Source organism: Pimephales promelas, chromosome 11, assembly GCF_988280905.1.
Source record: "Pimephales promelas chromosome 11, fPimPro1.hap1.1, whole genome shotgun sequence".
Classification (NCBI taxonomy): Eukaryota; Metazoa; Chordata; class Actinopteri; order Cypriniformes; family Leuciscidae; genus Pimephales; species Pimephales promelas.
Window position 1 is genome coordinate 24,086,644 of NC_142779.1, and position 13,329 is coordinate 24,099,972.

Sequence of the window (13,329 nt, forward strand, 5' to 3'; positions counted from 1 at the left end):
AAACCTTATGTCAAGTTCAAAGGTGAGTGTTCAAAGTTTCAGTTTTTCAGAGGTGATTTCGAGGAGGATACGTTGCAGGAAGGATTCCAGGTGAGCAGATCCTCTTCAATGTAATCAACATCAAACTAACACAGTCCAGTGATACTTGTCTTTCTCTTTCAGATCATCCATCAGCAAATGAGACTCAGGAAGATTACCGGACTCACGGAACATGGATCAAGGAGCAGATTCTGGGAACATCAGAACACGGACAGAGAGGTTACAATTTTCAGGTGAGTATACGTTACATTCCTGGTGCTGGATGAATCAGAGTCCCTGCGTCCCAATTCGCTTACTTATACTACGCCCAAAAAGTATGTACTCTTTTTGTGAAGAAAAAGTACATACTTTTGAGTGTGTAGCAAAAAAGTAGGCAAGCTTTGGGACATACTATCACGTCATCTTTAATGGACGGCTCTGTCGTGTACCGCGGGACTAGTGCGTCCTCCGTGTCTGTAGTTTTTTTTTTTTTTTTTTTACTGTGCTGTTTTCCATTTTTATTTGTTATTAATTTTGTTTATGTGTTATTTATATACTGTATTTATGCTGTCAGTCATATATATATAAATATATATATACTGAAACCTTTTTCAGTTTGTGTGTATGTGTGTGTGTGAGCTATTTGTTAATCAAAGTGAATGGGTCAAATGTGCTTTGTTTTCTTTGCATGTTTACTTGATCTATTAGACAATGTCCAGTGCTGATGCTGAGAAAACAGACTAAACATTGTGAACATTGGAATCCTGAGTTAATTACACGTAAGAGTCCATGGTTGCACTTTATTTTACAGTATGTGCACTTTCAATGCACTTACAGTGTTTACCAAGAAAGTACTGAATTTTATAAGGTAACTACATAGGTTAAGATTAGGTTTAGGGGTTCGTTCGGGACAACCTTACCCAGTTATTGTATTTCCTACATTAAGAATACAGCATGTATGTGAAACAGCACTGTAAAATAAATTGCAACCAAGTTCATTAGTCTTCTACAGACTTCATACAACTTTGAAATTTTGTTTATGTTTCAGAATGTATTTGATCATCATTGGCAGAAACTCACCAGTACTCATGAAAACACCTTTATTTACCCTGTTCCTGAATATCCAAGAGAGCTATTTTATCTTACATTTCAGTAAGGATCTTATTAAATATAGAGAATATGTTTATCAGCCATATTATGAGGTCCTCTTAAAGGAATGTTCTCAGTTCAACACAAGTTTAACTGCAGCATTTGAGACAAGTTGTTGATTACCGCTGAAAGAAGCAAAACAGCGAAAAGCGAAACAAGGATTGAGAAGGAAGTGCATTTCGAGAATTGATATATTTTTCATGGTGGTAGACTTTTTTTTATTGATTTTCGTATCATGATCTGCTGGGGGAAATAGGAACAAGAAAGTAGTAGTGAGTATTGAGATGTATCGAATTGTGTGATTATATATATATATATATATATATATATATATGTATATGTATATGTATATGTATATATATATATATATATATATATATATATATGTACTGAAATAATGTGAACAAAAGTAAAGAAATTTCAGCCCCTTTATACTTTGGGACATAGGCCAAAGCATATAATCTAAAACTGATTTGATATCTATTCGTAATGTAGGCTGGACTAAAATGTTATGTTGAGTACAGGATTCACTCATCAGCGGAAACCATGATTTTTCTGTGACTAATGTGGTGAGCAAGTCATTCTGTGTGTGTGTGTGTGTGTGTGTGTGTGTGTGTGTGTGCATGAGAGCATAAATTATAAGAATATGAATAAAATATGTTTTATTTTTCATTGTAGTGCTACACATGACTGAATGTCCACCACACAGCCAGCCCATTCTCGGCACTCCAATGCATGACAGTAAAAAAAATATGTGTTGAGAAAAAAAGGCTCTCTGGCTTATTTTGTGCCAACTGCTCATTAGATCGAGGACCAATAACTTCAGGGCTGATAGTGCTGCTTTGCCAGGGATACCGGCTAAACCTCAGATCTCTCAGATCTGGCTTGGGTTGCTGCTGTGAACAGCTCTCTTGGCACTTAAAATGTGTCGCATGATTTCTCGCCTGCCTCATAAACAGAGGGCCACACTGAAGTTGCGATAAGCCCTTCTGATTCCTTTGAAGTGCACGACTGCTCGTCTTGGAAAGAGATCATGGCATGTGTGAACTGGCATCTCAAATTCACAATTTGAGACATAGGGAGAGTTGAGTGTGTGTGTTGTCTGTCACAGAGAGTGGTTGGGGTTCCAAACCTCTGGACGTTGAGCAGGAACAAAAAAGAAAAGAGAACAACATAGTCGATCATAAATCATTTCAGTCTGTGACTTTTGTTCTTTGTACAAATACAGGAGCTCAATAATTGACCGTCATTTTTTTCGTTCTCTTTCCTAATTATGTATCTTTCTTATTTTATTGCTGTAATGTCACAACAGTAGACTACAAGTAGTTTGCAAATCCATCTTTCTCTCATACGGTTCTAAAGCAAAGCATTGGAAGGGACAATCCTGTGTGGTAGTTGAAGGCACAGGATGAAGATCTGGGTTAAACACAAACTTTACTTGATGAGTTCAGGCAGTACAAACACAACCACATCTAACATTAACAAGAACCGACGAGAGACACTCTAAGCCAGTGGTTCCCAAACTTTTTTTCTTGCTGATATGTCCCAACCGACCCCCGATCCCCACTTAAAAAAAAAAAAAAAAAACGCAACAAAGATTTGTTTTATCGCCATATAAAGACTCATTTTTTATCATGCTCAAATAACCAGAACATGCATGACAACAACATCAACAAAGTTTCAATATAATGCAACACAGCTACGCACAATCTTCTCTTTCACACGCAAGTTTAAAATATGCGAACTGACCCCCCAGCGTGAATTTTTCATGGCGTCCGTTTTTTAGAACTTGCCACTTCAATGTTTCCATGGTGACGCGACTTTGATTGTCACGGGACACAGCGCAAACACAACACGGCGCTGAATTAATCTGCTTTTGTCATTTGTCCTTTTTTATCAAAAATAGTCACAAATGTATTAGCTAGAACATGAAACACTGATATTCCGATTGTCAAATATGTGTAAGTGTAAGCGTGTTGTTGTTTAAACGCCTTCACAACGAGTTAAGCTGTATGCGTGATGGGCAGTTCAGAGAATTGGATCTGTTGGATTTACAACACATCAGTTTCTCCACTTCTCACGAAATAAATGAAAGTAAGAGGCCGGTGAACTGGATAGGTTAAAATGTGAAGCTACCTACAAAATGTGTATCTAAAATGATAAAACGTTATTATAATGAAAATGATTATTATTGTCGCTTCCATTATATCAGCAAAATCAAAATCATTGTTTTGCTAGTACTTATGTGTATTTAAATATCTGAAACTTAAAATAAACATTATGTGGTGGAAAACACCCCAGATAGCAAACTGACATTGAATCAACGTGGAAATATGACATCGAAACAACGTTGATCTGACATTGTTTTGCTCATCGAATTAACGTTGAACCAACATCAGACGCGTCATTCTTTCAAAACTAACGGAAAATCAACTTGAAATCAACGCGTTGTTTCAACGTTATGAAAGCAAACCAATTTTCGATTTTCATTTAGCTTTGAAGAATGCCGCGTCTGACGGTGGTTCAACGTTAATTCGATGAGCAAAATCAACGTTGTTTCAATGTCATGAGAGACGTTGTTTCCACGTTGATTCAATGTCAGTTTGCTATCTGGGACTCAATTGTGATATCTGACAGCACTGGCTCAGTGCCAGCCAACACGTTAAAACAGGATTGAATTTAGAAGTTGATAACGTATATAGCGGCTGCAGTGCAGAGCAGTGTGTAGAAAACGTTCTATAAAAACTGATAAATTATTATGTTTTTTTTTATTTATAATTTAAGCGATTTCAAAGGAAATGTTTACAGTTCATGTTTTTTTATTTTATTATATGGAAAAATCCCACTTAAAAAATAGACCGCCATTACATTTTTCCTCTCGCGCACCCCCTGGTGTGGGGTTTACATTACTTTGACTTTCGAACTACAGTCAAACAAAACGGAGGCTAACTCGACCCTCCCTCCTCATCAGTACAGACAAAAATGACAAAACAGACAAAAAATGGTGTTTCCTACACCATGTTATCGTCTTTTTAAAATTCGCACCCAGTTGACTTCAATGGGGCAAGTTTTAAACCTGCTTTTTAGCCTCTTAACATCCTTGATTTGTCATTAAGTTCACAGCCATGTGAGTGGTGTTATCAAGAGTGACCACGGTCAATCTGACTGCAGTAGATGTGAAAGATATTAATAAAAATGATGTTAAATCATTATTTACTTCCTGTTTTCGGTCGAAGTCCACAGTAGTCGATTGTCGAGTTTGCGCGCACGATCATTGGTATCTAATCTAACTCGACAATCGACTACTGTGGACTTCGACCGAAAACAGGAAGTAAATACGGGTATGTGAGCTGGCTGATTTAACATAATTTTTATTCATATCGTTCATATCTACTGCAGTGCGAATGACCGTGGTCAAACGCCACTCACATGGCTGTGCACTTGTAATGACAAATCAAGGATGTTAAGAGGCTAAAAAGCAGGTTTAGAACTTGCCCCATTGAAGTCAACAGGGTGCGAATTTTAAAAAGAGGATAACACGGAGTAGGAAACACCAATTTTTGTCATTTTTGTCTATACTGACAGCACTCCAAATGTACAAAAAAATGACTTCAATGTTAAAATTGACTAAAGTTCTCCTTTAAGCTCAAGCTCGCATCAGCTGACTCTTGCTGATCCATGTCTACCTATATGAATATGATGCCTATCACATTATCTCTATACATTAGGGGATGTAACAGTATTCGCCGCAAACTGTCACAGTACGGATGTTACGGTTTGGTGCATACAATCACACAATGAATACAGTCAGTCACAGGCGAGCCACGCTCCAATCCAGAAGTGCTAAGTCCAGGCGTGTGCTGTCATGCAATGCTGTTTGCTAACTGCCACAACAGGATAAAGAGCAGAAGAAAAAGAGATGATCTATGCACCAACCTATAACAAGAGTTCAGATGGCAAGCAATAACTAGTAGTCTATGAGTTTCGACTAATTTTTGTGATGCACTCCACAAACTTCACGGAAAGGATATTGGGATGGCAGAAAGTGTCACCCTGATTGTTTTCTTTATTTTACAAAAGTACAATGTTGTGTTTATATTATGAGCATGCACAAATAAAAGTAGACCCTTTACTGTTTTAATGTCTTACTCTTATCTGTATGACCATAAACTGAGTATTTTAAATATGTTTCTGCTGTTATAATGAGACAAAATCATTTGGCATTGTGCCGATTTGTGTCGTGGAATTCTCACTACAGTCCAGTAATGGACTATGCTTGTCCTGTAAATGGGAAGCATCAGATGCCGCTTCAAGTGAGAGGGAGATATTGTGGCTGTGATTGAGTGCTTAATGAAAGGTTGTGAATCATATGAACCTACACTTTCCATCTTACCAGGCTGGTTTGCCAGCAAATTTGGGCTGCAGGATTCCTCCAGGTGAAGGCCCTGATTCAGCACAAAGTCCCTCTGAAATATCCAAATACTGTATAAGTGGTCTGCATGTTTTGAAGTGCACAGGGGAAGAATGTCTGCACAGCATGCAGAGAAGTGCTCTTTCTGTGTAGAGTTTCTCACAAAGGTGATCATTGCTGAAGCACCATCAAACAAACACAGGAAACTCTTCCGGGTTCTGGAGACCACACTCGTTGATGAAAGCAGAGCTGAATCACTGAAGAAACGCTTGGTTACGAAGTGAAAGCTTGTTGAGTGTCTCTCTGCTCATGGTAATGTTACGTAACTCGTAGCGACTTACTGAATGGGAACCGTGATTCTCTGAAGAGGGAATGAGACGCTGCATCGATTGAAGTTATGGGAACGCTCTGCATTATTGCGTCGTGAAACACGTCTGAAACCAGTTAAATGGTATAGCGGGACATCAGAAGCAGGTGATGTCACTTCTACCAGAAAGACTCAGGAGATAAATTGAATAGCAGTATAAATGTATTGACAGCTCAGCAAGCATAAATTTATGAGTTCTTTAGCGTAGGCCCTGTCCTTAGCAAGCAAAGCGAGGTTAGCCGAATCTGCATGTCCCACCTGAGATGAAGGTGGGGGCGCAGTCGACCCCCCTGGAGGTAAGAAAGGGACCATCCTGGTGGTGGTGATGGGGAGGATGGAGGGGAAGGTACCATCTTGGTGGTGGTCGGGGAGAATGGCAGCGACAGCATCTGCATACTCAAACAAGTGTACCAATCTTTTATAGTATGAATGTTAACACCTGATTGGATAGGAGTGAGGTAATACATGACGCGCTGATTGAGTCTTCCTGACAGAACTTAAGCTGAAGCTTTCATAACCAGGGAACTAAAAAGCTTGTCCAAACAGTGCAACGCTGTGCAAGCTTCTAATAGGCTGAAGTAAGTCGCTGACGTGCACATAGGAGGTATGGCAGGGCGACACAGCGTCTCGTTCCTTCTTCAGGGAACCAAGGGTACAGTCGTAACCGATGTGTTCCGTTTCAAGTGTCGATTGACGTTATGGGGACATTTATACCAACGCCACTATAAAGAAAATGTCTGTCCAGTGTGTGAAGAGCAGCACTAGGACGAGAGAACATGGAAACCTGGTGGAGTGCAGGTTCAAAGAGTAAAACCTCACAAAACTGTGGAGAGGACCAGCCTGCCGCATCACAAATGTCTTGAAGAGAAACTCCTGACACAAGAGCCTTAGAGGCCTCATCCTCTGCTTTGATGCTAGAAACCCTTTGTTAACCCCCTGAGACATAAGGGAATTTTTACAATAAATTTTCCGTCTGGTGTCATTTACTAAAAAAGCTTGTAAAACATCAACCCTTTGGTGCACAGACAATTGACACAGACGGTGACATTCTTCCAAGATGGCGACGGCCCGCTCCACCCACTTTTGGGCTTAAAAAATGCTCTTCAGTTCCAGAAAACATGTTTGTATGTACACATTTGTAAAAATACAAACATGTACATACATGTTGCTCACATATTATGGTGGTCCTGTTTGTGCTTTGCCAATAATATGTTTATAAGCAACTGAAAAAAAAAACACAAATGTCAGGGCAATGTCAAAACATCTCAACAATGTCAAAACATCTCAAGGACCGCAAAAACACCTTAGACCCCAGAGGGTTAAAGTTCTGCATAGTTAAGGGCATGGCCAATTGAGTGACAGGTGGTTTGTCGCTGCTGTAACTACTAGCCGTTTGTCTACTGTCTGTTAGCCGTCCCATCACCTCAGCTTATCCAGCCTTTATTTGGGAGTGACGAGCGGTGACATGCTTCCAAGATGGTGACGGCCCGCTCCACCCACTTTGGGCTTCAAAAATGCTCTTCAGAACCTATGGGTGATGTCCATATATATATATATATATATATATATATATATATATATATATATATATATATATATTTTTTTTTTTTTACAGTCTGGCTCGAGGCCCTGTTTACAGCTGGTATTGAGATGTTTTGGTTGATTGTAAAGAAATTGGACAACACTTAATGGAGTTGTAAATGGGGTCTAACACGTTTTGAGCTTGTCCACTTTCGATCACTTCCAGAGGTAGTAGAAAATGCATTTGACTGGTTACTAGGGGTGCAACGATACACAAAACCTGTTTTCCCACGGTTTTGACGTCTCGATTCGGTTCGATTCAGTTTGGTTTAGAAAGCTAAAATCGCTTTTTTTTAAAACAATGATTTAATGAAAAAATGGTCTTTGTCTTTAAATTAATTCAATTACAATTAAACATTTCACAAGGATTAAAAAAAAATCTGCTAATGCTGTAAACTATATAGGGAGTCACATATTACTATAACATTAAAGGTTGTAGCCTAGACTTTTAACCTAAATTCAGAAGCTATTTATTTTTAGATATAACAATCAACACACAACACATTGCATGAAAACATGTAAAATGAACATAAGGCAGTTTTTACATTAACTTGTAAAATGTTTTTACTAAAATTTAATAATTTACACAGTTGTCAGTTTCATTAAAGATTTTTTAAACATACATTAAATAATCAAGATGTCATTAACAGGTTAAGTAAAATATAATATACAGGCTAACATACAGTAGTGCATTTATTTAGTGCAAGAGTTTATTTATAGGAACCAAAGTTGTGGACACTGAAATAATGCTAGTTATAATGCTAGTGACAAGCTACGCTGTTTTGTTGACGTCTTTCCGCGGCTGAAATAGTGATTGAGTGATTACACGAGTTATGATGCCTTTCAGTAAGTATACTAATATCTTTCAACATACCTTCAGATGTCCATTCTGTAACTGAGATGATCGCGTTTACTCGCGCGCCGTGCTGCCGCTTGAGATGACGAGCCTAGTAGGACTACAGCGATCTGTCACGCCACATCAAAGAGCACCAAAACGCCATTTTATTGTTTGAATTTATTGTTTATTGTTTTTATTGTTTAATGGTGGTTAGACTACAAAACTGAATTCGTTGTGTACTACATAAGACATGTGGTCCATTGAGCCGGGCTGGGCGGGGCCGGGGTAGCAGGGGGCAGGGCGGGGCGTGTTGCCGTGTTCGGTAGGCAATGACAGTATCGCGATTCGAATCGTGAGTTCAGTATCGCGGTTTTTCGGTTCGGTTCGAAAATCGTTACACCCCTACCGGTTACTGAGCTCTCTTTGTTATTATGTTGTCTCTGGGCACATTCATATCTAAATTGTGCAAGCTTATTTTGTCCATTAGATCAAAACATATGAAAAAAAATATATACATTTACCCAACCATAGAACCCAACCCTTCCCTTAAAGAAATCCGGACAGATGTGGTTGAAAATTTACAAAAAGTTGGTTTAAAACACCAGGGACCCTATCTTGCACCCGGCGCAAATGACTTTGTACACTGACCCATGTATCATTCCTATTTTGGACCCACGCAAAGCGGGCTTTTCCCTCCACAGATGCACGTCGGTAAACTAGGAAATGAACTTGCTCTCCCTGGGCGGGTCGGCCCAAAAAGGAGGCGTGTTTCGGAGGCAAACATTCCCTATTGCTGTTTTGCAGTTCCAGAAAACAATTCTGCCACTGACCAGAAAAAAAAAAATAGTCTAAAGTTCATAATTCTGTTTTAAGCGCACATGCTTGGCCACAATGAAATGGGTGCACAGCACGCATACACTTTGATTCTCTCATCAGCACAGATGCAGCAGTTTTTATTTTTACAAATCATACATTATAATAAGGAAAAATATTAATACATGAGTAAAATAATTGTGGTATCCATGAAGATGTAAAAAATGTAGGCCTAAATCTAGCTTACACATTTACCCACATTTTTTCAGGCTAATTGTAGTAATGATGGATCAGACCTGTTTGCCCAATAGTGGCAAGAAACATAAGGACATCTGACAAAATAGTTTGTCCCTCAAGAACCAGGAAATAAAAAAAAATCTCCCATCCCCATACAATGTCACTTCTCTGTTTTTCACTGCCCTGACAAGAACGTTGTTCTCCCCAGCTGTGAACCGCTCCTGGAGCGTGCCTGGTGAATCTTCCATAATAATAACAATCCGCCGTGCAAATGCGCACCTGCTCTTAAAGGGTGTGTTGAATGATGCTCTGATTAGTTTATTTCAGTTACGCCCAAACCACACCTATGAATAATGAAGCTATTTCAGACCAACCCAATACTTGCATTTTAGATCATTAAAATAGGGCACCAGGTGTAAACATGTATGAGTCTACTTTTGATCCGATCAACCAAAACGCATGTTAATTTGTAAACAGGACCCAAGTTATTAAAGGGGCAGGTGCAAGTCGCAATATTTCAGTCATCATTTTCAAAGCATTTGGACTTATTTCAGTTTACTATGGGCTTTTTCATGTTCGCTTGTTTATACTATTTGCATGCAAGATCTGGCAACACAAGTAAGTAAACCCTCCTATCTCTTTCCCTGTGATTTCTTGCACCACAAAAAGAGAAGCATGCACTGATGCACATTAAAATACGTCATTAACAAATAGTGAACAGGATTAAGCACTAAAGGTAAACTGACAAACAAATTTAGCACCTCTGTGTACATAGTGAAGTTTGCCTCAATGAAAAGTTCTTTAAAGCACTCTTCATGTTAGTCAACCTGTTTCCTGTGAGCATGGGCAACCTGAGCTGTGTGCTACAGATGGAGTCCAGGGATACACCCACAGTATGTGAAGTGTGGAATGACAGCATTATAGCTGTTCTGTTAGTTATGTTCAGCTCTGCCCTGAATGCAGGCATTGAGGAGTGTTTTTGGGTGAGAGCCAGGTGGATTTGCTTTCCTCTCTCTTGGGTGAGTGGACAGATCCATGCTGGTCCCACAGATCTAGGTGCTCACAGAGAATCTCATGGAAATCCTTTAATCCTTTAATACATTAGACAATTGTTGGCATATGGTAAGAGTATAGAGCTATAAAATTAAAGTCACGCTGTTCGCAAGTGATTTTACTTGCGTAATCTGATGTATTTTTGAGTGAAACAGGATATTCAACGAGAAAAAAAGTAGGCTGGGACTTTGGTCCATTGGCAATTGATTGGACTATTAATCATGGTCGTTACATGCTGGAATAGAGGTAGGCAGTTGGAGGAAATGGGTTGAAAAAGTAAGAGATGTTCATGGAATTATGTCTATAATACGCACACAATAAAAAACAATATATCTGGTTGACCTATATCTGTTTTTCAATGGCCAATTCTTTTTTTATTATTATTGCAAATGGTGACTTTTTATTTCGGTAACACTTTATTTTGACGGTTCTTTTTGAACATTCTGTTGACAATAAGTAACTTTGCAACTACAAGTCAACTAACATTCAGTAGATTATTTGTAGACTCTCTGCTTAATGTCTGCTAACTCTTTTTGTGATAATTCCACAACAGACTATCTATTGACTATCAGTGACTTTGCAACTACATATACAAACTCTAACCAGTCTATTAATACTTTACTAACACTCTAATGTGAGTTAGTAGACATGCAGGTGCAATGTTACGTATAGTCAACAGAATGTGTTAAATCATCAAAATAAAATGAAAACTTGTTTTTCAGTCATTTGTATCTCTTGGGAAATTTGAGCCATACAAGTGGAGACTCGTGAAATTATTAGGGTCATTATATTGTTCTCAGGATAAAAGTCCATATAAGCAATTTAGGAAGAAAATCCCAATAATCTCATTACTGTCTAGGAGAAATATATTTAAAAAGACCTCATGTGATTTTTCTTTTCTGGAAGACAGTGATAATACAAAATATTACAACTTGTATATATATATATATATATATATATATATATATATATTTTTTTTTTTTTTGGTTTTATCTTCTATTTCCAGTCCTGTTAGATGGTATCACTCACATGTTCTTCGTAATTTTTCCACAGATTCAGTGTGTTACGGCTTTGTGTCTGGCTAAAACTAGACCATCTGTTTGATTCATTGCCATCCTCAGTATGTTCCTTTTGATTTTCTTTGATATTGGATTCATGGTTCAGACAGTAGGCATAGATTAGTGCGAGCCAGTGTTGGGCAAGCTGCTCAAAAGGTGTAGCTAACTACGCTAACAAATACATTACTGGACAGGAAAAAAAAAAGCCAGAAAGTATTTAGTTACAATGTGAGCCTGGTAAACTGGTAAGCTACTTTTGAAACATGAAATGCTAAATCACAAGTTTTACATGCAGATGGTCATTGTATTAACAATCTTTGTCTCTGGCTAGAAATAAGATATCTACGGAAGAGGATTAGGGCCAAGCTATAATAAAAAAAATAAAACCATCTCGAGATTAAAGGGACACCCTCCTATGCCAGTAACTGCTTTTATGAAGTTGCTATCTGGCTATTACTTTAGGTGGTTTTTTTTATTTATTATTGCTCGACCCTATATCCTCTTCCGTAGATATCCATGGTTTGTTTCAATTATTTTATTTTTAATGAGGGATCAATCTGATTTTACAATACAAAAATAATTGTATTATTATCTATTTTAACACAGTTCTTTTGAACTCTCTATTTATCAAATAATCCTGAAAAATGATGCACTGTATCACGGTGTCACGGGGTGGTGCAGGAGTGCAGGCAGAAGGAACAGGAGGAGTCCGAAGTCACACGAAGACACTTATTTAATTGAAAATTACAGGCTGGAAGACAGGATAACACCGAGTAACAATCAACATCGACCGACAAAGACAGACTGAATGAGATGGAACTAAATACAGACAGGAATCAAACATAACGATGTGAAGACAGCTGAAACTGATGAATAAGACGAGGAACAGGTGGCTGATGAGGGAGTGAGTTCAGGAGTGGAGACAAGAGGATCCTGGGAAGTGTAGTGCAGATGACGAAGACAGACTGGTGCAGACGGAGAACTGTGACACACGGTTTCCACAAACATATTCAGTTGCACAACTGTTTTCAACTCTGATAACAAAAGGAAATGTTTTTAAAGTACCAAAACAACAAATTGGAATGATATTTGAAGGATCATGTGACACGGAAGTAATGATGTTGAAAATTCAGCTTTGCCAGCAAAATTGAATTTTAAAATGTGCAAACATAGAAACAGTAATTTTAAAGTGAAATAATAATTCAAATATTACTGTTTTACCTTGGTTTTGATCAAATAAATCCAGCCTTAGTGAGACCTCAAACTTTTGAGGGAAAAAGGGACATTTGAAAGGAAGTTCTCTTCAAAATGACTTATATAGTTTTTTACTACTATATCTTTAGGGTCTTTAGCATCCCAAACATAATCAACTTCAAAAGAGCATGAAGGGTTCAACATTAGTGATGATAGCACTTTGACACTAAGAAACACGGTTAATCTAATCGTGTTGGTGTTTGTAATGATGCTACTGCCCAACATTGGTTCCAGCATAGGTATTTAGTCCAACAGGCCATCATATACATGCTGTTCGACAGTTGTGAGTGACAGATTGATTGGCAGGTCATCAGTGGCTGAGCTCCCCAGCAGCTTTTCACAAGACACTTATGCATATGAATGAGAGACCTCTGGAGGAAAGAGGGTGGGCTCGACTACAGCAATGAGGGAGGTAAAGGTTAGTGAGGGGGTGGCACAACCCTAATGACCCCAATTCTACCACCCTGATAGAAACCCGTATTTCTCCTGCTAAAGGGGCTTTGTGCTTTCCCTCCACTTGCCTCATGGGAACTTAGTTTGAGTGTGTGCT